This window comes from Papio anubis, chromosome 6 (assembly GCF_008728515.1).
Source record: "Papio anubis isolate 15944 chromosome 6, Panubis1.0, whole genome shotgun sequence".
Classification (NCBI taxonomy): Eukaryota; Metazoa; Chordata; class Mammalia; order Primates; family Cercopithecidae; genus Papio; species Papio anubis.
This window is the reverse complement of record NC_044981.1, coordinates 99,055,683-99,079,798: the sequence shown is the minus strand read 5'-3', so window position 1 is coordinate 99,079,798 and position 24,116 is coordinate 99,055,683. Positions and strand designations below refer to the sequence as shown.

The window sequence follows — 24,116 nt, the reverse complement described above, 5'->3', positions numbered from 1 at the left end:
GGATCAAGGGCAAACAACAATATAGCTTGTACAACATGAAGTGCCTCATGATTCCCAAGCACAGTTTCCCAAATCCACATTCAAAACATGTTTAGTCACAGAAGGAGCTGAGTGGTCACTGGCTAAGAAGGCCATCAGCTATTGAATCCCTTCATCTTTTACATCTAACTAGTCCACAGTGTCCTTGGGGATTTGTGACAAGTTTTCATTCCTTATTGATGCTATTTCTCGACAGTACTGGTGACTCATTTGTTAATAAACAATGTCAACGATAAAGCACATGTGCTTGCTCTTATATACAGTCTTTGATTGAATTCTCATTTATCTTGGATCCAATATTATGTCTACCTATGCATTATTTGAGTTAATATTGCTAGGAAAATTAACTAAATGTCAAATCCTCAAGTATCCCTGAGGCCATACAACATAGAAAAGGCCATATAAACAGTAGTTAAATCTTTCTTTCTGCTTTGTATAGGTTTATTTTTACTTGTTTATTTTCTTTTCCTCTGACTTTTCCAAAGTAGCAGTATATGACACTGTATGGCATTAGCAGTATATGACATTTTTACAAGCTTTACTGACATAGAGATCATTGAACTCAAAACATGCATTCGAACCTTAAGCTGAATCTTGAGTTAACTGTTATAGTGCTTAGATGTTCATTATAATACATATAAACTCTAACTTCTGTTAGAGCTATGCCATTTATTATATCCCTTTTATTTTTCTTCTGCATGTCATAAGGCTCGTGGTTATATATGGAAATCTGTGAAAAATATAGGTTAGCCGTATATTGTCTTAACTTTTTCTGTAATCTGGATTTTCTATTACAATTTAAAAGTGCATGTTAATGTCTCATTTTAAGCTACCTCGGATTATTTGATAATTAGCCAATATATAAATATAACATAAAACAGGAAAATAAGATTCAGAGATTTGATTTTTGTATTTAAAGGCCAATTCACTGTTAAGCAGGCTTCTACTTGATTAGAAGGTTTTAAGGCACTGCCACCAATGAAACCTTTGTGGTGTATGTGATTTAAATATATAGGTAGGTATAAATATTTAAAATAGCACTGAATCTTTTGTATTCAAATGCATGGATAGCTGAAGAGGGTCAGTCCTCTTGACTATATATATTAAAAATATATATAATATATAAAAAGCATATATTACATAATATATATATTCTATTATATATATATATATTTTGAGACAGAATCTCACTCTGTCTACACAGGCTGGAGTGTGGTGGCATGATCGCAGCTCACTGCAAGCTCCGCCTCCTGGGTTCAAGTGATTCTCCTGCCTCAGCCTCCTGAGTAGCTGGGATTTCAAGAACGCATCACCACGCCCTGCTAATTTTTGTATTTTCTGTAGAGACAAGGTTTCCCCATGTTTGCCAGGCTAGTCTTGAACTCCTGGCCTCATGCGATCCACCCGCTTCAGCGTCCCAAATTGCTGGGATTACAGATGTGAGCTATGACGCCTGGACCTTTTGAAAAAATATTAATAGACAGGACAGTCTTGGAAAATATTGTCAAACCATCAAGAACAAGTCATTGTACATTATTTTAAACGAAAAGCAAAATATTTAAATAGGATTCCCCTCCCCACCCCCAAAAAACTCTATATTCTCGTTTTATATCTTAGGTAAACTAAGCATTTAATTTGCTAAAGGATAACAATAATATTACTTCCATTCAAATGCAATAATAATGGAGAAATAGCTGGATAGGTTAAGACATGAAATATAATGAATACTACATTGCTTAAAATTAACAAGGGAGTTGTGACAAATCCAAAACTCTGGACTACTATGAAATCAGTTTCTATTTATCTTGAAAGATTTGGATGATACATTTTGATATAATTTTAGTTTATTTGAGCATATTTTTCATGAGAATTGGGAGGTAGCGGAGTAGATCATGTTAAATATTGTAGAAAACCTGGCCTGAAATTCAATTTGCTTTAGATTCACCAGGCATGTATTTGTTTGTAGATAATCTAGGTATGACTGCAATTGGCAATCTTCATTATTTAATTCATTATATACTTGAATATGAAGCTGAAACAAAAGTTGTTTGGTAATTCTGAGAAACCTTAGGGAATGGGATATTCTAAGTAAATATGATTAAGAATACTGAGACACAAAAGAGACAGAAAACATGGCCTATACTTGTCATTTATGATGTTGAAACTTTATTTCTGATTCACTAATATGCACTCATTAAAATAAATAAGTGCAATCCTGTAGGAAATGTGCTCAATCAGTTTCACTTATAATCATCTAGATAAATTTGCAATGGTTGCCAGATCATTAAGTAAATCCCAAAGATACCATGTTAATACTGAAGCCTCCAGGTTAAAAAAAAAAAAAAAAAAGTGATAAAGGAGAGGTGTTTCTATGTATTGAATATAAAAGCAAACGGTTAGTTACAGAGCTTGATCAGAGACAATGAGAAAGTCGGTCTCTAACTTCATATAATTAATATTTGTCAGGCATTACAAATTATAGAAAAAAAATTCAGATTTAAACAATTTGGTCTCAGCATCATTAAAAATAAGCTCTCACCTGCTTCTAATTTTCTTGTTGATTACAAAGGTCATTGGCTGTTTGAACAGTGAAGAAAAAAGGAGCTTTTAGAAGAGCATGCAAATGAAAGCTCAGGAAAAGAGTCTTGTATGTTAATGAGTGAGGGGCGTTGATCAGTATGCAGTTGCAGGCTCAGAATATGATAAACATGCTTGAATATCTTTCTATTCACAAGGGCACTCATTTGTGTGTGCAAGTCAGCAGCATAAATCCATTATTTGAAATTGCACGAAGACCTTCAATTACCTTTTTGAAAATTGGTGATATTTTTATATTTTATAAGTTTTGGTCTAATGGTCTTAAAAGTAGAGTTTAAAATTCTGCCAAAATTGTAGATCTCATTAAAATATGATATTAAATTCCATTATCTATGATATCTTATAAACACTTCATTTCCTCTTTTTATGTAATTTTTCAGCCTTCTACAAGAACAGAAAATGATAATAGCCATCATTCATTGACTACTAACAATGAACTAAGTATTCTCTATTTATTATCTTTATTAACCATCATAACAAACCCACTGTAAGGGATCGTTATCCTCATTTTACAGAAAAGAAACTGAGATGCAGTTCTCTGTCTGAGGTGAAGGACTTAGCATAATTTCTTTTCTGCTATAATACTTCCTCAATATTTCTATTACTGGGGTTCTTAACGAAGACAACTTGTCAGTATCACCTATGACATTTTCGAACTTATGTAAACCTGGGCCTGATGTCTAAAAATTATGTTCAGGAGGTTTTGGGTGATACTCAACTCTCTGAATTGTATTTGTTTATAATTTTTAAGAGATCAACAATGATGCTGATGCCATACCCAGTTGAGAATCACTATTATTTGCCATTACAGAGTACAGTAACTAAAACAATGCTTTCAACTGTCACTAATACTCAGGAACAAACTGATGGTTGAAGACTTTGGATCCTAGAGAAATGGCTTCCATGCTCTTACTACTGACTAATAATTATTGATTTTAATTATGTGCTTGATATTATTCTAAGCAGTTTGTCTAATAACTACTTAAGCCTTATAATGACATTACTGGATAGAGACTTTTATAAGCTGATTTCATAAATGAAAAACTGAGTCATGGAGTGTCAGGGAATTTGTCCAAGACAACACAAATCATTCTTCAACCACTCCCTGAGGATTTACTAGCTTCTCTATGGCACTCAAAGCATCTCTTTTTAATAATAATGAAACATCTCTCATATCCAGCATAATAGGAATATCATTTATGATAGGTAGCTGGAATAATAATAATAAACTGTATATTTAACTGTCAAGATATAGAACATAATGATAATTATACTATTTAATGGGATATCATTTGAAATAAACTTAGGTTTATTAATATCTATTTGTATTACATTATAGATTTTTCATCTTTTAAAAAATTTATGATAAATGTGCTTGTACTTACACTTCAGTTTTTTTATTTGTGCTTTGCTGTTCTCAACTAAGAATGTACCCTATAGATCACTTCGTGTCTGTTCAAAATCTTTCTCATTCTTTTTTACAGTTTTGTAGTACTCCATTGTGTTAAATACCACAATTTGTTAAACCAATAGCCTATGAATGTGTATTTGGGATGTCTCTAGTGTTTTGTAATTGCAACTAATGTCACAATGAATAACCTTTTGAATAGGTATTTTTGATTATTTCATATGTAATTTGAGGATAAAATTATCAAAGTGAGATTGTTGGGACAAAGGGAAAATTATTGTGCAGTTTTGTAATATATTGTCATCTCCATAAGTCTTTACCAATTTGCATTTCTACAAGCAGTATATAAAAGCTCATAGTTTTCCATAGCTTTATTAACTAAAGTGTTGACAACTTTTGAGATTTTGTGAATCTAATGGGTGATATATAAGATTTTAGCGTAATTTTAATTTGTACTTATTTTGAGGGGGATTGAACCTGTTTGTATACATTTAAGAATCATTTTTATATCATAATTTGGAGAATTATCTCTTCATGGTTTTGACTTTAGATTTTTTCATCTTTTAAAAAACTTTTTGTAGAATTAATCATATATTAGGGAAATTCGCCCTCTGTCTTTAATCTGCTTCATTTTTTTTTTGTTTTATCATCCATCTTTTGACATGTCCCTATGATAGCTTCTTCCAAGAACTTTATAAAAGCATAAAATTGAATTTTTTTATTGTTTCTGTATATTCGAGTCACGATTTCCAACCTTCTACTTTTATGCCTACAGAGGAGGAGACATAACAAGTCTCTGCTGTGGAGGTGAAATCACTGTAGGCTCTCTCTTTCAGTCTGCGTTATCTATCAGCAGTCATAGCTTTGTGTGAGAGTTCCTGACTTAATCCCCCACCACATGGCTTTTAATACTGAAACTCCGTGACACATAGATTTCTGGATTGTCAGTGGCTACAAAAGGTAATTACCTCTCTGTTTTGATACCCCATTTTTCTCTCTGTCCTTTGAAAAATTACTCTAAATTTCTTGACATTTTCACAAATCATTTAAAAATTATTTAAATATATACTTCATCAGGTTTTTAAAGATTTTTTTTTTTTTTGGATTTTCAGATATCTGGTTTGCCTTGTTAGAATATTGCAGGAAAAAAAGGGGTATCAGGCATTGTTTTCCAATACTATAGAATTCATTTGTCGATAACATTGATACATCTAAATGAAAACTCTATCTGAAGCTGTTCTTTAATCTCATTTTGCATTTCTTTTGTATGGAAATATATGGGAGAAAATTTGTATAAATACTATTTTGTGCACTAAAGATTTTTCTTCAAACAACAACAAAACAGCAGGTATCATGAGACATTACAAGGAAAAAAAAATTGTAGATGTGAAGACAAAAAGTAGAAAACCCCAGGGAAATAAATGTTATAGTGAAGCTATGCCCAAAAGGCAGATTAAAATGATTTACTCTTCTGGAGTGTTTGTTTTTATTTAGGATTTTCCTCCATGCAACATAAAACATAATTTATTATTTAATATTTAATTTTATAATCAATAGATCACCCTTATATAAAAACAATCAAGAAACAGGACTTGTTTGGGGCAGTAGCTTTCATCACACATTTATGAACCAAATTCAGGGTATTTGCATAGGGAATACTCAAAACTGTATTTAAAATATAGATTCCTAGGACTCATCCTTAATTAACACAGGTAACTCTTATTATATCAACTTTACAGATAAGGAAATGTAGGGTTAAAAAATAAATTGCCTAAGGGCCTACAGCTATTTTGTGACAAACAAGTAGATGACAAATATGTATGCCTAAAGATACCAGTGTTGAACATATTCTGTATGACATTCGTGTCAGTCTTCTGGATTTTTCTAATTATCTACTTGTCCATCATGAGGACAATGCAGTTGAAGATGGTGTGCTATTCAGAAATAGTCTAAATTTATTACAAAGTAATATCATTTCTTTAGCTGTTAGTCAGAATTTTCCAAACTAAATAGAAAAAGAAATTCTAAGAAGAGTTGGCCAGGATCAAAATTTTAATGTGATGCTTGTTTATTTCTGAAATTGGAAGTGTCATGATATATTTTGTGGTGGAGAAAATAAATTATATGAGATAAAGTAAACATAAATTGCAAATGCAAGTTTATTTATTTAGAAAACAAAAGCATATAAACAATTTATGGTTGATTGATATTAGACAATTCTGTTGATAACACACATTTACCAGAGTAAATATGAAACAAGGTAGAGAACACTTCACACCTCTTTTTTCTGAAGGTCATTCTGCAAATCAAGCAAAAGTGGAACTCTGGTTAAGCTTAAAGGGCACACAAATACCCTAGGGTATATAAAAATCGGAAAGAGGCTTGTCTTATATTTATTTCTAATTTTGAAATGGCAATCTCTATATGACTAACTTCTCTAGAGTTTTTAGCTTCTCCTGCCCAAAACTTTCCCTGATTTTAAATTTTTTTTCACACAGACTCCACAGAAAAAATATATGAGAAAGATCTGACTGACTCAATATTGGATCTCTGAGTATGTATTATCTCATCAAACCTTCCAGATAGATACCCCAGACTCATTATCGGTAAATATTTGCTTATGTACTATCATTAGTAATAAAACAGATATGTCATTGAAAAATCTCTATTTGTCCAATGAACCTGATATTAGTGACCATGTGCTAGTAGTAGTCAAATATAAAAAGCTGAAGAAATAGAGAAAGAGATGAGAATAGATTCAGGAGAGAAGAAATAAGGAAGCATGATCCCAAAAGGAAAAAAAAAAAAAAAATCTAGGAGCTGGCCTGGAACTGCTGACAGCTTTGTTAGCTTGAAATGCAGCCAACTTAATGTTAACCTGTTGTAGCTAGTGTACCAAATAGATTTGAGCTGTTACAGTCTTAGAACCAAGAGACCTTACACTCTAGCGTACCAAGAAATGGAACAGATGGGTTATTAATGGTATGTGGTGTTTTTACCATGAGTCACAGAACATATATGTGAACTCTGTCAGTCTTACGGCCAGTTTTAATGTTTCCTCTAAAGGACCAAGAAGATATTAGGGCATTCTCATGGTTCTAAAAATGAATCTCAATTAAATGAATCTCGAAGCTTCTCATTAGTAGGCGCAATAAATGAGGTAGGGAGATATAAGTGAGCCATTTGAAAAAATATTTTAGCCAGAAATGTGAGAATATTTTTGTTTGTGCATGCATTGCTATATTTGACAGAGGAGACTGAGTTAGAAATCTTGACAGTTATTAAAACTTAGAACTTCAGAAGATGTTAGCAGTACATCACGTGAAAACCATAATACTCAAAGCAGCTCTTTCAGGAAGCATAAAGAGCAAATTAGTAGATGGTTACAGTAATTTCTAAGAGTAACCACAGAAACCAGAAATATCTGTGGTTTGACTTAATGATGCGGAAGTATAGAGACAGAGTATAGAGACAAATAAAAATGGTCGTTATTTTTAGAAGAAAAGAAAATCCTACATTGTTTCCAGTCTTGAGAAAATCTAATGGCAGCTCTCTTAGTTGTCAATTGAAGTTGAACTGTTGAAAAGCCTTGTGTAAATAGAAATCTTAGGTCAGATTAGGTACAAGATTCAGCCAAAGCTGTTTTTCATCACACAAGTCATGACAAGTCAGTTTGCCCCTTTGATAATGGCTCTCTGATTCACCATTTTTCTTTTTTTTTTTTTTCTAACAGCAGCTTAGGGAAAATGGATTGGCTGATAGAATCTTAACAAGTCATGTGGCATTTTACTAAGCCTTTTTAACTGCTTTAATTTCATTTTTAATGCTAAGTTATTAACATTTTGACCTCCACTTCTGATATTTAGATATCTTCAGATAAGCAAGATACCCCAGGAATCAATTCAACATCAAGCCTCTAAAAAGGCAAAACTTGCATTAAAACTTGAACTAGACTTCCCCCACCCTCCAGAAAGAGGCTTGAGTTCTAAGACACAGGCTGGAGGAAGCCATATTGGCTGCGGGAGCTGGAGGAGTGGACCCTGCTTCTGACAGGGCATCAAGGAAATGGGAACAGAAACCATCTGCTGAGGGCACAAAGCCACTGTCACAGTGTCCGTCATGTTGTGGGGTGTCGGTTGGTGTTAAAGAAAGAGGTGCCAGAGTTTGGAATTTGTGTAGCAGGAAGGACCACTGAACTGGGGAGTCAAGACACATATCCCCAAACCACACATAAACTTCCAGTGGTAACCTCTGGCAGCAGGAGATCCCAGCCCCAATCAGAGGTTGAATAAAATAAACCTCTTGACTCTTAGCTTAGATTATATTCTTATTTTACTTTAGATCTAGTGAATATATCTTGATTATATCCCCAATTTATTTATTATTTAATAGTCTGCATTCTAGTGATTATTGTTTAATAGTCTGCATTCTAGTAAATTTGGCTATAAGTTTAACAAACAGCCCTTTATGATTTGAGCCTTTGGGTAGCTTCAAGCCAGGAAAGATACATAACATGAGAAAGAACACTGAAGTACAACCTTGGCTTTAAAACAGGATTTGGACCACATAAAGCTATCTCCGATTTTAGACATGATCCACACTCCTGCAATCAAGAATCATTATGGCTATGGATATTGTTATCATTTTCTTTCATCTGAACAGCAAGGTACTATCCTAGAGATAATCAGTATGAAAACTAAAGTTTACCTTCACCAGTAACAAGATAATCCTAACATCACCAAGTCTCCCAAAATACTTATAGAATATAATTTTGTTGTATTAACTGGATCACTTGCTATCCAGTCCTTTAGTTCCCACGATGATTTGGAAACATTAATGTGCTCCAGGTTAATATATCATCTCTAAATTGATCTGCTAATTGATAACTGCAGAAAATATTATTACCCCACAGATAACTGGATAGTCTTCTTTATCTCCAAATACATAAGAATTCAGAAGTCACTGTGATAACCACAGCCATAGTGTTATCTTAGTCTATGGTGGATGCCTGGTGAGACAATCACTGAACTGCATTAAGAAATGGAACAGGAGTAGATATGGCTTTCTCAATTATCTTTGGTCTGACTGACAGTCTAAGATATTGGATGATTCTTTCATTGTCCTCTTTTTAACAGGTTGTAACTGTGGAGCATATCTATTTCTGTTTTTTTTCTAACCCACTTTAAGAATCATCCTGGTTTATCAGTTACTTTTTCCATCTAGACAAATATAGACTGTATTTCATGCACTGTGACCATTAGATGAAGGTCAGAGAGAATTAAGATCTGACCTTAATACTCAATAGAGTAATATCTTCCAAAAATTAGATTTCAGATTCCTCTGGAGAAGTTCTCCCATTGTAATCACTAGGTGGTTAAAATGTTGAGGGACATAATGACAAGAATAGGTGAAAGTACAAAAAAAAAAGTGATGTGGATACTTATTTAAAAATCTGGACAAATTTAGCTTAAAAAACAGAAGTCTTGCAAGAGAGTTTGATAACCGAAGAACACAAGGGAAGTTCTATCAAAAGGGAGAAGAATTAACTACCTCCCTAAAGTTGTGGATTGCAGACCTATGACAAGATCATTATTAATTTCCGAAACAAAGTAGTTCAAAGAAAAGATTGAGTGATGAGCTCTAAGGTTTCCTTGAAACTCCTCATTGAAAGGTTAGGTTTCTTTTCCATCTGCCTATAGCATTCTCCAAATTTGCCTCTGTCTGCAGACACAAAAAGTATTTGCTGCCTCAAGACTCAGCTGAAGTTCCACCTCCACAATGATGCCTAAGACTCATCTGCAAAGTCCTAGTTCACTTCTCACCTCTAGTGGCATCTCCTAAAATGTGTAGAAAATAAAACTGTTTACACAAAATATTAGTTGATGCTGGGTATTTTATCATTAAATCAATTTGGAAAATATTCCATTAAGGGTAAACAAGCTTGGTTAATATATAAGTTTCGAGGTTGAGAAATGTCATGTGTTAGTGTGAAATATGAGCTTTAACAGTGAGGTATGAGATGACAAATTTTACAGTTGTGTTTAATCAAACACTTTTTCAGTGTCAGACAGAACTAGGAAGTATTCTGTAGATCACCCTTGAGAAACCCTCTCATTACAGGATAATTATGATCTAAAGCATTTATTTTATATTTAATTGTTTGTCATCTTTAATTGTTCAACTTTCCATATCTTTCCTTGAGGAGTATGTCTTGCATATATTTTCTTGAAATCAAGGCACATGTGATAAAAACTGTGCAGACTCTCCTCTCAGTCCCACAGTGCCTAATATGACATTGAGTAGCAATGAATGTTTAAAAAAATTAATCTCAATGTATTGTCAATTTGGAGAATCTCCCTGCTGGTTTGTTCACACCTTTACCAGACTGTCAACAGCTACATTTTTGCATACAGCAGCCTGTTCTCACAGTGATACACATATAACTTATTCTAGTAAAGGATATAAAACACCTATGCTAAAGTACCGGACATGTAAAAATGTCTTATACTATGTTAATTTTAGCAAATGAGTTTTTTAAGGAGTAAGAAGAATCATAATTTTCCAAAAATCTCTATCTCCATCACTAAAAATCACATGAGTTCTTACTTTCTTAGTTAACAAAATTGTCCTTAAACCAAAATTCTCTCATTTGAATTATATTTTATTTGTGAATTACCTTGTAAAATGAGAATATTTGTATTTAAAAATTCCATTAAACTCACTTGAAAACTTATATGAGTTAGTGTAATTCCCAGTACGACATTTTCTTTCTCATTGAAGAGTACATCCTTAAAGCAAGTAACTCTAATTTTCACCCAACAGTTCTTTCTTCGTTATGATCACACTTTTGGATTTTCCATGGATTGGTGCTATTACATCCATCTTCTCTGAGTCTTCATGGTTAATCCTGTTTTCAATGACATGTAGCCCTATGAATTAGCTCCTCCTTAAGTATAAATATTATTTTTATAAATCTCAATAATTCTGGGTTATGATATATGTGTCTTATCATTTTGTTAGTACATGAAGTTTGATTTATAACACATGTCAATCTGCAAATAGGTAACGTATTTAAATTTGTAATATTGAAATAAAATTGTGCCTTCAGTGGGTCCTGGCTTTTAGTTCGACAAGGGCAGATATAGTGCCAGAAAGTTCAGTGCTGTGGTAGTTTGGGAAAAAAATGATATTTGTATAGAATCTTTCTGTCTGAAGTTGATTCAATATATTTTGAAGGTTTGCTCAACTCTAGAATCCTATTGGTATTTAAGGTTAGCTTCTTTTCATATGTAAGGGACAATCTTGGAACATTTTTTGTTTGTTTCAGACTTTTAGGTGTTCTGGTATGATTAAGAGCCTTAAGGAGCCTTAACAATGTTCTATAGTGAGCTTCAAAGCATCCCTCTGTTAGTGAGTCTGATGGGGCATAGGTCTTCATTTATCTAGTTTAGCTGTGGGCTATTCTGGATAATATATTTGACATAATTAGTAAATTTGCTCCTCTACTTCTCAGTTCTATGAGGTTCAGAGAGTGAGCCAAATTTGGTTATTTTATAAGGAATATAGCTATTTTCACTTAACAGAAATGGTAAAAAATGAGAGTTTTTAGAATTATTCACTGAAAGATGCAAAATTTATATAAAATTGGAAAAAATACTGAGGAAATTTGAACAAAAATGCCTGTGACGAAATAAGCTTCTTTTGGGAACAGACTGGTTAGCTCTTTCAATTGTGCGTCTAACAAATTCTTCCTGTTTTCTTGCTAATAGAATCTGATTTTGTTAGGAAATTGATGAGGGTATGCTAAGAGAAAGTGGGCCCTATGCACTCTAGGACTTTTTGCTCTGTGTAAAACATGGAAATTCCTTTCTCTTTTATTAAGGATTAATTTGGAGTTGAGCATCTGACCCAATTCAGTTTAATAAGTCAGGGAATTTTGCCAGAGAACTAATACAAGAGAGATGTAAAGAAATGCTCACCCCACTGCCGGCCCCCATTTTCCTTACTGCCTTGGAGACATGATGCTTGCAGTATTGATGTAAAACTTGCAAACAAACATATGGGGACACCAAGAGATGTGCAGAGCAGGTGATTGAGATCCCTGACACTGGTGAGCCTCTGACTTAATCAACCATGGACTTACTTCTTTCTGGATTTTTGTCATGTGAGACAATAAATCTGCATAGTTTAAGCCAAGTTTAGTTTAAAAAAATGCTACCTAAAATTTTGTGGTTATGTCGCTGGGTGTATCCAGATAAATAATTTAAACCTGCTAGAATAATGCCAGGTAAGTCCCCAGTGTCAGTAGAAAGCCTCTTGAACTAGCAAATGAGTACCACACTAATTGCTTTTAGACTGTCTTCAGTAAAAGTCTCTATTTGTGACCTATAGTTCTTCAAACAGACCTCATTGATCTGTAAGGTGGGGGAGTAGTCACTCGTCAATTTGTACCACATCCCTTTTGTTATGTCTTTGCCCAATTTACATAGTTGTATGATCTAATTGACTACTGTTGGCACATGAACTGAACTTTCTGGTTAAAGACCTATAGAATTCTAGAAACATTTATTTCACCATCTTAAGGTATTAAAAAAGAACACTTGCTATATTCTCAAATATTTCCTACGTCAATTCCACCACTAAATATTTTTTCTAAGAATATAAGTGTTCCTGTATGTAAATATGTAGGTATATTAATCTTTAGAGCAGTGATGATTTTAATAAAATCATGAAAAACTTAACCAATAAAATAGTGATTTTTTAAATTAAAATATGCTACATTCAGTTTTGAAAAAAAGTTTCTCTTTATTTTTTATATTTATCTCAGTTTGATCTATTATAATAAAAATAGAATAACTGATCTGGCAACTGGGAAGGAAGGTGTATAAAGTACATAAAACAATTTTGCTCAGATACAAACCAGGTGAATTTTATGATTTTTGGTTAACATCCATAATGCCTGTCATGGTCATGTTACACATAGAATAAGTACTCAACCTCAGTTTCGATTGTGCTTATAGAATTATATTTGTGGATAATTTCTTATGGAAATTTGCATTTTTAAATTACAAGCCAAATTAGAGAACTATTTTGACATAACTGAGGATGGCAAAGGAAATTGTGAGCCACCCAAAAGTCGGCAATAATTTGTGAAAATAACCATCACTGACATATCAATTTAGAGTAAATTTTCTTAAAAAGTCTGCATCACAGTCTCTTCTCTTGGTTCTATCACTCTTAGGCACTAGAAAAGTGATGTAATTTCTTTGAATTTAAATTACCTTTTAATGGTGATTATATCTTCCTCTGCCTACCTTCAAATATATGAATATAAATGACAAAAATGTATATGAATATTCTATGAGGAAAATGTGTTGAATGGTAAAAATATCTTAAGGTATTTGAAAAAGGTAACTAACATTTTGGTCAAAGAGTATTAATATTTAGGATATTTGTTGATACTGCAGAGAATGCAAATAAATTAGAATCTTTTGAAAGTGAAGTATGAAATAAATTGACTTCAAAAATGTGTGTTTTTATATTAATTTTCCTGCAGTTACATTTATCTTTAACCTCAGCCAATTGCCACACTCATAACATATTTCTTGAGTGAATTTATATGAACTTTATACCTTTTAAATTCAAATTTGCCTTATAATGTCCTAGAAAGGAAATAAGCTACTACTTGTGGGACAGAAGAGTAAGGAACCACTAAAACTTTCATTTATGTTTTCTCTTAATCTTAAATTATACCTAAGTATCCTAGTATTTACTAGACAATGATGTAACCAAGGTAAACATGAACTCCCTGGAAGTTTGTTTTTCAAAATAAAACAATAAAGCGGGTAGAACATTAGTTCATAAACCTACCCATTCGTGCCAAAAAGTGTGTAACAAAAATAAGTAAGTTATTTTCAAGGATATTTCTACGTACATTTTTATGTGTGTACGGTGTTCTTTGGATGTGAGGATTATTTAATGCTATGAAGTGCTGAGTGCCTTGGAGGCAAGACCGATAAGACATATCATAAAGTGTGGCATCGGGAATGAAAAAAATAGAGAAATAAAAGTTTATACGAAGTGGAGTATAGATTATAGAAGGAAATGTAGTTTAGAACGGAGGGCTTATTCTTCACAGGATGGACAGTGTTTCTTACAGCAGAGAAAGAAGAATTTATTTCTGCTAAATCTTTAGACGGACATGGATTCAACTTGTAGCTCTACAAAGGTCTCAAGGCCAAATTAATTAACCTTGTCGATCTTATTCCTTTAATCTCTAAAATGGACAGAAGAAGAGGAATATTTACCAAATGATTAAAAAATTGAAAATATGTGTAGTGCTTAGGCTGCCCTGTGTAAGCAACCGAAAGGTATCCAGAATGCTGTAGTAGTAATAGAGGTAGGAGGAGTAGGAGATGGAGAAAATTCAGGTGGACAAAAAGAAGGAAGGTATGTAGCTGGTGCAGGAATGGAGGAGGAAGAAGGCGAGATAAGTTGTGATTCTCACTGTGTAGTTCATAAAAGTATATACTTGAAAGAAACTGAAGCCACTCCTATGCCCATGGCAAACAGAGAAATGTTGGAATAATGCATGGTATTCAAAAATGAATAATGTAACAGTCACTGAAAAGAAGCATGAGTATTAAAAGGAACTCATGTTGACAAACCTAAACTCCATATCTAGTGATAAAGACAAGAAACCCCTGGATGTGGGAGGCACTTAATTGTGGGCGAAGATTGCTCCTCACCTCTTCCACTGTTGCCTGCACACCTGCATTGGTAATAAGTGACAGGTGTGGAGGGATGATCATTTGTGATGGAGTCACAACAGCAGGCCATGCAGAGACTAAACATGTGACCCCCAAGTGTTCCCAACTGAAAATATCTGGGGTTTACTTTTTGAGGAGCAATATTTTGTGTCCCTGGAACTTGTCTCTGCGATACCACAGGCACTCCCTCAGAATCCTGACTTACATCAAAGGAACCTCATCATTTATTCATGCATTTAACAGCATGGGATAAAATCCATGCAAGGCGATTTTTTTTCGGCTGATTCCTTATGAGAAAATAGTAATTTTATGTTGGCAATATGATATGACTCCGAAAAAATGCACTGAGGTATCCATGATTAATTGTCAAATGAAAATAAATCACTGAAAAGAACAAATCCCCATATCCACTCCTTGATTTAGACTGACAATGCTAAATTTCACCTGCTTAAAAATTAAATTTCATAAGATTAACACATTATTCAAGAAAAATTTGTAGATATTTAAATACGTTTGGATTGCTTTAGAAACAAAATTCAGAACTTTGTTTTATATTTTCAGAGTCAGCTGTTGAACAGAAACATTGTAGAATGTATGTGTGTCTGTGTGTGTGTATTTAAATTTTTATATTTTTTGGCTATATAAGAATTAAGCTTGAGCTGCTTTATTTGATGTGGTAACAAGATCCAAATCAGGTATTTAAAACATTTACGGGTTGAATATTTATTATTTTCCTCTCATGCAAAATAAATCTTAAATCTGAGCTCACTGTGTATTTAAAGTTAAAATGTTAGCAACCACTACATGTCCACTACAGACTTATGAAATGTTAACATGTAAAGCTTTATTAGATTTCTTTGCTAAGTACTTCATTTCAAGTAACTGACGTGAGTAGCCAGTTTTCAAACTGCAAAATATCTCACTGCTCTCCAATTTTGATTATTACATAACTCTTCTTCTAAAAGTATGAAGAGACATATACTTGATTATTACATAACTCTCCTTCTAAAAGCATGAAGTGTCTGTTTTTTGAAGTGAAATCTTGAAATTCGTATTATATTTTGTAAACCATTAAGTAAGAGTTAAAGTCACAAATATTTCACTCCTTCTGTATAATGCTGAATGCAGCCAGTTAAGTTTAATCTATACATATTTACTTCATCTAAAAATAAGAGTTGAAAAACTTGCTTCAGATTTTTTCTAAAGACTTCTAAGTATCATGACCCAAAGATTCATGCTAAATCGTTTTGTTCCGATGAATGAGGGAACATTTCCAGAAATTTCAGGCTTGTCAAAAACATTAGTCACCTATTTAAAAATCCATTACCATGAAATGTAACTTTTAAGGAAGAAATACCTTTGTCAGCATAACTTGTACACATTAAATGTTCACCTAAGAAAGGTTGTTGTCGTATTCCATTGACATAAATTAAGAGCATTATTTCTGTTTTATTTTATCAGTTTTGAATTGTTTATGAGAAATTTAATCAAGTTAATTTGCAAAGTTTTTTTTCATAAAAATAAAAAAAATTTCACATTGAGCCACAACTAAAATTATTAAGTGAAGGCTTCATATTTTGAAAAATGTTTCTGACATCAAGGGCAAGTATAGAAGTATGGAGGGAACAAAGGTGTCTCTTAGGCAGTTCCAACTCAAGGTGACCCTAGTTACATTTCTGATAGGTGAAGGCTTTGGTTCTGAGGAGTGATTCTGACTTGATTGGCAATTTATTAATGAAGCGATCAAATGGATAAAGGAGACATACTTGTCACTGCTCTCTCTTCTTAAATGACAATCAACTGTCTTTACTTTGTGAGTTTTCATGAGTAATTCTGTACTATAGCATAAAAATAAGTCCTTAAGTGCACTGTCTTATTTACTCTTGTATATGCTAGGTGTTTAAGGAATCATTTCTGTATCTCCAATGTTACAGTCTCAATTAGCACAGTAAATAGCATAATGAAAAGGTGTAATGAAATAGGTCATAATAGCTTTTCACAGATATACCAAAGAGATGGATAATGATTGCATTTTCTGTCCTCATCTTAGTTTTAAATCACATGCCTATCTTAATAAATATTGAGTAATAGGTCTCAGAGCTGCAGTCCAAATCTAATTTCTGTGTGAGATTTGAAAAGCTTGTGTATTTTTATGTGTGGATTTTTTTTTAAGTCCTGCACTGCAAAGAATATAGTTAGTATAATAGCACAGGCTGCTGAATTTATTTAAAAAGAGGAGAATAGACTAAACTTAGGAAGTACTGAGGATTCACCTACAGGATGAGATGTGCTTGTACTGAGCATATTACCACGTTGCCCAGAGGTGGCAATTCACCAAATTTTTTTTTCTCTTCACTATCAGTGATTTTTGAGATTTGTATTTTAAGAAATTACAGCTTAAAGATTTATTCAGTACCTTGCAGTTTACAAAGTTTTTTTTCCCAAAATACTCCCTTACATGAATCTCACAATAATTATTAAAAAATACACAGAACATATGTCCCTTATTTCTCAATTTCCATATGAGGAAGTGGGAAAAGAGAAAATCCGGGAGACATTCCTACCTCATGTCAGGATGGAGCAAAGTCCTGGTTCCAGGCTCTCCTGGTTGCACTCTGCTTTCTTGATTCCTAAGGAAAGAGTATTTGCTGTTACAATATATTTTTATACCTACTGTATTGATTTTAATCCTGCAAAGAAATAGAGAATGTAAGGGAGTCGCACTAAATGTAAAATTCTGAACATAAAGATGTGCATTATTTATCTCTCTCTCATGTAAGGCTATGTTCATGGTTCCTACTTCTAAAATAATTCAAACAAGGAGGATGAGATCCCATTGGACCCTCTGCAGGATCCTTTGAAGTGTTTAGGAGGCACTAGAGAAAGTTGTTTTTTTTTTTTTTAAATACAGCGAAAAATTCTGTTTGGTCTTGGAATCTACATAGTCTTGAGAACTGTGAATACTTCTATTTCATCCAGGTCAATAGAGAGTTAGGGGCATCTCACTCTAGCAAGAACTCATACTCTAACAGCAACTACCCAAAGAAATTTTCTGGAAAACATTAGCCAGAAACAAATTATATAAAATCACAAATAAAGGCAAGTATTCTCTTAATAGATTTAGTTTCTGTAAGTTCAAGTTTGCTTTTAAAAGACACGTGCCATGAAAAGGAAGTAAGATTTTATTTTAAATATTTTTGTTTTACTTAAACAAATTAACAAAAATATTGTAGTAGTCTAGTGCATTTCCACTAATGATTGAGCTAACATTAAATGTTTGGAGGATTGAATACTTACTCTTATTTAGCAGAGAGGATAAATGGTAGACACCCATATACTTATATCTTCTCGATGTCCTTTTTTTAAAAGCACATTGCAGTGCATTTCTCATCTAGAAAATTCACTTGGTTTTAAACATTGCTGAGATTCTAAAGAAAACCTAACAGAAAATGTAAAATTAATGTGTCATTAACCATAATGTGATACAATTTCATGGCAAATTGAACTTCAAATTTTACTCTAGAATCATCATCCCTAAGAAAGACATTTCTGTCTGAGAGTCTTCGCTGTGGCTGTGTGTTTCTGGAAAGACTGGATGTCTGGATGTCTGGATGTAGAAAACATGTATGTAACTTTAAGATAAACAATGAAGGTGATAGCAAAACATCCTAAATTCCTTGGCTGGGGTGGGTGGGAGGTGGGATACTACCCTTTTCTTCTTGCATGTTAAAAAAAACAAACAAAAAACAACCATAAGTCTATTAAAATACATATCTTGCATTTGGCAAAAATCTAAACATGAGAGCTTCTTGTTTATATGACTTTATAAAGCATCTCATAATTCCTGAATTAAAATTCTAGAATTTATCATAGGATTTCATTGCTTTCAATGCATATAGTTGATTTTATTCTAGTATAGAAATGTTACTAAATAAGTTGTGGGTATGTGGAATAGCTAATAAGTTATACTTATTTGAGTTTGTTTGTTTTTCTAATTTCCTTGGTTTTTGAATGGTACTGATGCTTTTAATTTTTTGAAAGTCCATTTAGACTTTCAGATAATCATAAAATTTTCCTTCATTTCTATTGTCCTTTCTACTCCTAACATACTTTCGTTGCTTCTGATCCATTCTTCCCTTCACCATTATAAGATGTAGGGATTTTCCTCAATCATTTTGGCCTTCAGTGTGATGTGTTCCCTTTTCAACTCAGGTGGTTTATTATTTATCAGCCACTTATTCAGCACTTATTCTTACATTGAATATATTTAATCTGTTGTATTTTTATTTAATTTTGCTTAAAAGTGGCATGCATATTTATGACTTATTACACAACCAGATCAAAAGCAAGAACCATGTTTTATATTTTTCTATATTATCTCTTGTACCTTACCTTCATTAGACACAATAAATTTGGATTCTGAAAGTGAACTTCACGTGCGCTGGCTGAAACTGAATGCCAGTTATCCCTTTTTAAGGATTTAAACCATTAAATCTTGAAAGAAATTTGTTTATTTCAAATATATGATTTCACTAATCAAATAAGAAAAGGAGCACTTCAGTTAAGTTCCTAACGTGCACTGTAGTAGAATGTGTAATCTCAGGGAATTATTTATGCTAGGAAAGGAAACACTGTGAAGATATAGCTGTAAGCAGGAAAACAAAACTGGAAAGGCTACTTTTCTTGAGGAGTTTGCATTCTAGTCCAGATCTTTTCACTTGGTGTGAACTAGATCCCTAGTCCTCAAGGTGACTGCCCAGCACCTGGAAGGGCCCATGGGTTAGTTGCTTCAGATGCACCCATTCTTGTCCCTTCATTCGTATACCATACAAATATTAGCTTTTCCTCTTTGTGTCAGTACATAAATGGTGTGGGGTTAATATATTTCTCTGACCGATTCGTTTGTTGAAGCAACTAAATGTATTCATCTTTAATCAGCGCTGTGTGCTGAGGACTGTGCGTGTCGTAAAAGCTCTTGGTTTTCCCTTCAGATAACAGTTCGGATTTAATTGCCACAGTATCATTTCTCCCCAGGTTCAGTTTGATCCTTCTTTTAGTTATTTTGCATATGTATAATTTTTATTTCCAAACTCATGTTATTTGCAATTTTACATTTATTTACATCAATACATACTAATAATCACTCTACAAATAGACTGCCACTTACACCAAAATAGATGGTATTAGTTTTTGATTATCATTAACATTTAATGATAGAAAAAATGATACTTGTTAAATGAATAAATGGCTATACATCTTAAAACTTTTCTGTAGCCATAGAGTATAATTATTTGTAGAAAAACGTGATTTTAACAATAATCCTATTTTATAAGTAGTCCATATCACTTAGATATGGATATTTTACTCTTTAATAAATTGGTAATAACCTGATATACTGTATACTCTAATGTTTACTCAAAATGTGTGCATTTTTCTTTAGAGTTGCAATTATTTTTGTAACATTTTATTCTATTGTTGGTTATCACATAAGTACTTACAACTGGCACTTTAAAATTTTGTTTTCTTGCCTGGGCGCAGTGGCTCACACCTGTAATCCCAGCACTTTGGGAGGCCAAGGTGGGTGGATCACGAGGTCAAGATATCAAGACCATCCTGGCCAACATGGTGAAACCCTGTCTCTACTAAAAATACAAAAATTACCTGGGCGTGGTGGCACGCGCCTGTTGTCTCAGCTATTGGGAGGCTGAGGCAGGAGAATCACTTGAACCTGGGAGGTGGAGGTTGCAGTGAGCCAAGATGGTACCACTACACTACAGCATGGCAATAGAGAATCCGTCTCAAATAAATAAATAAATAAATGTTTTCTTTTGTCTTTTATAATATAAGAAATGTACTTCTGGGAAAATAATATTTAAAGAACAAATTTATAGCTCGGCACGGTGGCTTCTGCCTGTAATGTCAGCACTTTGGGAGGCTGAGGCGGGCGGATCACAAAGTCAGGAGATGGAGACCATCCTGGCTAACATGGTGAAACCCTGTCTCTACTAAAAATACAAAAAATTAGCCGGGTGTGGTGGCGGGCGCCTGTAGTCCCAGCTACTAGGGAGGCTGAGGCAGGAGAATGGAGCGAACCCCGGGAGGCAGAGCTTGCAGTGAGCAGAGATCGTGCCACTGCACTCCAGCCTGGGCAACAGAGCAAGACTCTGTCTCAAAAACAAAAACAAAACAAAGCAAAACAAAAAAAAGGAACAAATTTATAATTCTCAATTCTAGATTCACCTGGGGGACGGGAGGGGAGGGAAGGGAATGTAAATGGACCTATTTTTAAAACTTTGTCTTTACTAAATCTTTATGTCACATTTTTTATATCAAATCCTTGAAACAGGATACAAATTGCCTTGAATTAAAGAAAGACAAATAGAATAAACACATAACTACCTTTTAAAAACACAAATTTATTGAGGTATAACTGATTTTTTAAAAACTATACACATTTAATATATAAAATTTGATGATTTTTGACATATGCATACACACACGAAACAACCACCATAATCAAAGTAATAGACATATCTACCACTTTCAAAAGTTTCCTTGCATACCTTTTTTCTCTTTTTTTTTTTGGATTGAAAACACTTAACACGCGATCTCACATTTTAACAAATTTGTTAGTACATAACACAATGTTGTTAACTATAGGTGCTGTGCTATACAGTTGATCCCTAGGACTTACCCGTCTTGTATAACTGAAATTTCATAAAATTGAACAATTATCCATTTTGCCTCTTCCAGCCCTTGGTAACCACTTTCAGTTCTATAAATTCTGGTATAAGCCTGATGTAAAATCTGGTATTTTTGGCTGAATAGATCTCTAATGATAATTTTAATTCCGTTTATAGATATAAGTCCATTAAATTTTTTTTCTCTCCACTTGGATTAAATTTATTTTTATGTTCTTAGGTAGTGATGTACTTTGTCAAAGTTTTCAAAATTTATTGGTATAATTTGTCTATAATTATTATTTTTAAGTTATCTTTACCTGCCTCATATTTTTCCATAGTTTTACTGCTCTTTTGTTTGTTTTTTGGAAGTTTATCTTATTAATCTTTTTAAAAAGCCAAAGTAATGGTTCTCAAAGATAAATTGTTTTAATTAAGTTTATACCTGAGTGCACACTTGCATAATCAACTAAGTGATAATTTGACTGAGGATAGTTTTTGTTTAAAATCATCTTTTTCCAGAACTCTAAGAAATTATTCCATGGTTTCAAATATTTCTTACTGACAAATGTATTGTTAATCTTAGATTTTCTGTGTTGTAACATAGCTGCTTTTTCTTTCAGAAAGCTTTCAAAGGTTTTATCTTTTCAGTTCAGAAGTTTTATGAGGATGCGTCTGTGATTATTTCTTCTTTAAAAAAATCTTTGTCTAGCAATTAGTAGGCCCTTTTCACCTAGAAAAACTGGAGACTTTGTACAACAAATATGGCAGATTTGTCACCAGAACCCTGCTTTCTCAGAGCACAGGGTTTCTTCTACCGTTCTGTCGGTAACACGTATCTATTAAATTATCTTAACATTTCCTCTATTGCCACCAAGGCAGGAGTTTCTGAGCTCTGCTGAATTTCGCCTTTAATCGGGTACTATTTACTCTGTACTTTGCAGAGAATCACCAATGTTTACATTTGTCTATCTGAACTGTTTCCTTTTTTGATCATGACTTTGTTTTCAAATTTTATTTTTCTTTTCCAGTGGAATTTGTGAAGGGAAATGAGTGAGTTAATAGGGTTAATACTTAAGCTCAAAGTGGAAATAAATTACTTGTGATTTGTAAGGGTACTTTTTTATTTACTAAGAATAGTAATTCTTTATTCATTGTCTCTGTTATATTTTATATATTTACTTATTTTAAATTTTGTGCATGGTGTTTTAATTCGCAGAAACATAGTTTATATAATCATATCTATTATTTTTAGTAAATTTAATTTTCATATTTTGTAGACTTTTCCACTCCAGTATTATACAAATATTTAAAATATCCTAAGTTTGTTAGGTAGGATATTTAAAGTTTCATCGTGTGCACATACATACACACACAGGGTACATATTTATCTAGCTACCTCTTTGTCTGTCAAATCTATCATTTATTCAGAGAGAGAAACTATTTTAATAATATGAGATATGATTTATTTATTTATTTTTCAAAGATATTATTTTCTTTAAGACTTTTTTTAGTTCATTTAGTTCTTCTTTTTTTAATTTTTATTATACTTTAAGTTCTAGGGTACATGTGCACAACATGCAGTTTTATTACATATGTACACATGTGCCATGTTGGTGTGCTGCACCCATTAACTTGTCATTTACATTAGGTATATCTCCTAATGCTATCTTTCCCTCCTCCCCCAACCCCACGGTAGGCCCCGGTGTGTGATGTTCCCCTTCCTGTGTCCAAGTGATGTCATTGTTCAATTCCCACCTATAGTGAGAATATTCAGTGTTTGTTTTTTTGTCTTTATGATAGTTTGCTGAGAATGATGGTTTCCAGCTTCATCCATGTCCCTACAAAGGACATGAACTCATCCTTTTTATGGCTGCATAGTATTCCATGGTGTATATATCCCACATTTTCTTAATCCAGTCTATAATTGATGGCCATTTGGGTTGGTTCCAAGTCTTTGCTATTGTGAATAGTGCCGCAATGGACATATGTGTTCATGTGTCTTTATAGCAGCATGATTTATAATCCTTTGGGTATATACCCAGAGACCCATCTCGTGTGCAGAGACACACATAGGCTCAAAATAAAGGCATGGAGGAAGATCTACCAAACAAATGGAAAACAAAAAAAGGTAGGGGTTGCAATCCTAGTCTCTGATAAAATAGACTTTAAACCAACAAATATCAAAAGAGACAAAGAAGACTATTTGTTAAATAACCTCCTTTTCATATGTTATTGCTCACCTCACCTACTGTGTGCTACAAATTATCTTGGGCTTAAAGAGGTGAAGATGAAAGGATAAATTCACATCCCTAAAGGAACTTAAAGTATAAAATGATACACTAGACAAATATGGAAAGAGGTGTGGTCAGGCAGAAAAAGTGAACTATCAACAATTGTGTTTCCTCAATTCCTGTGTTTTGTTTTTCTGTGTTTTGTTGAATTTGTTGTACTTGACTTCCTACTTGGCCAGACTATGGTTTTCCCAAGAAAAGTTATAAAGGTGAGATCATAAAGCAAAGACATCAACTTTTTGTTTTGAACATTAAAATATTTTCTAAGTTGGAAACAGGAGGCTTTAGGAAGATTGTTGTGTCCATATAACTTCTCAGACTAGATGTA

The 24,116-nt window shown here is 33.2% G+C and overlaps 1 long non-coding RNA gene across 1 annotated transcript; it reads left to right on the top strand.

The window, feature by feature from the left end:
• The first annotated feature begins 1,432 nt into the window (after positions 1-1,432).
• Positions 1,433-10,631, top strand: LOC103883887. Its single transcript, XR_002521673.2, has 4 exons — positions 1,433-3,184; positions 4,821-5,005; positions 6,544-8,711; positions 9,773-10,631. It is a non-coding gene; the product is annotated as an uncharacterized LOC103883887 (long non-coding RNA).
• Positions 10,632-24,116: the final 13,485 nt, after the last annotated feature.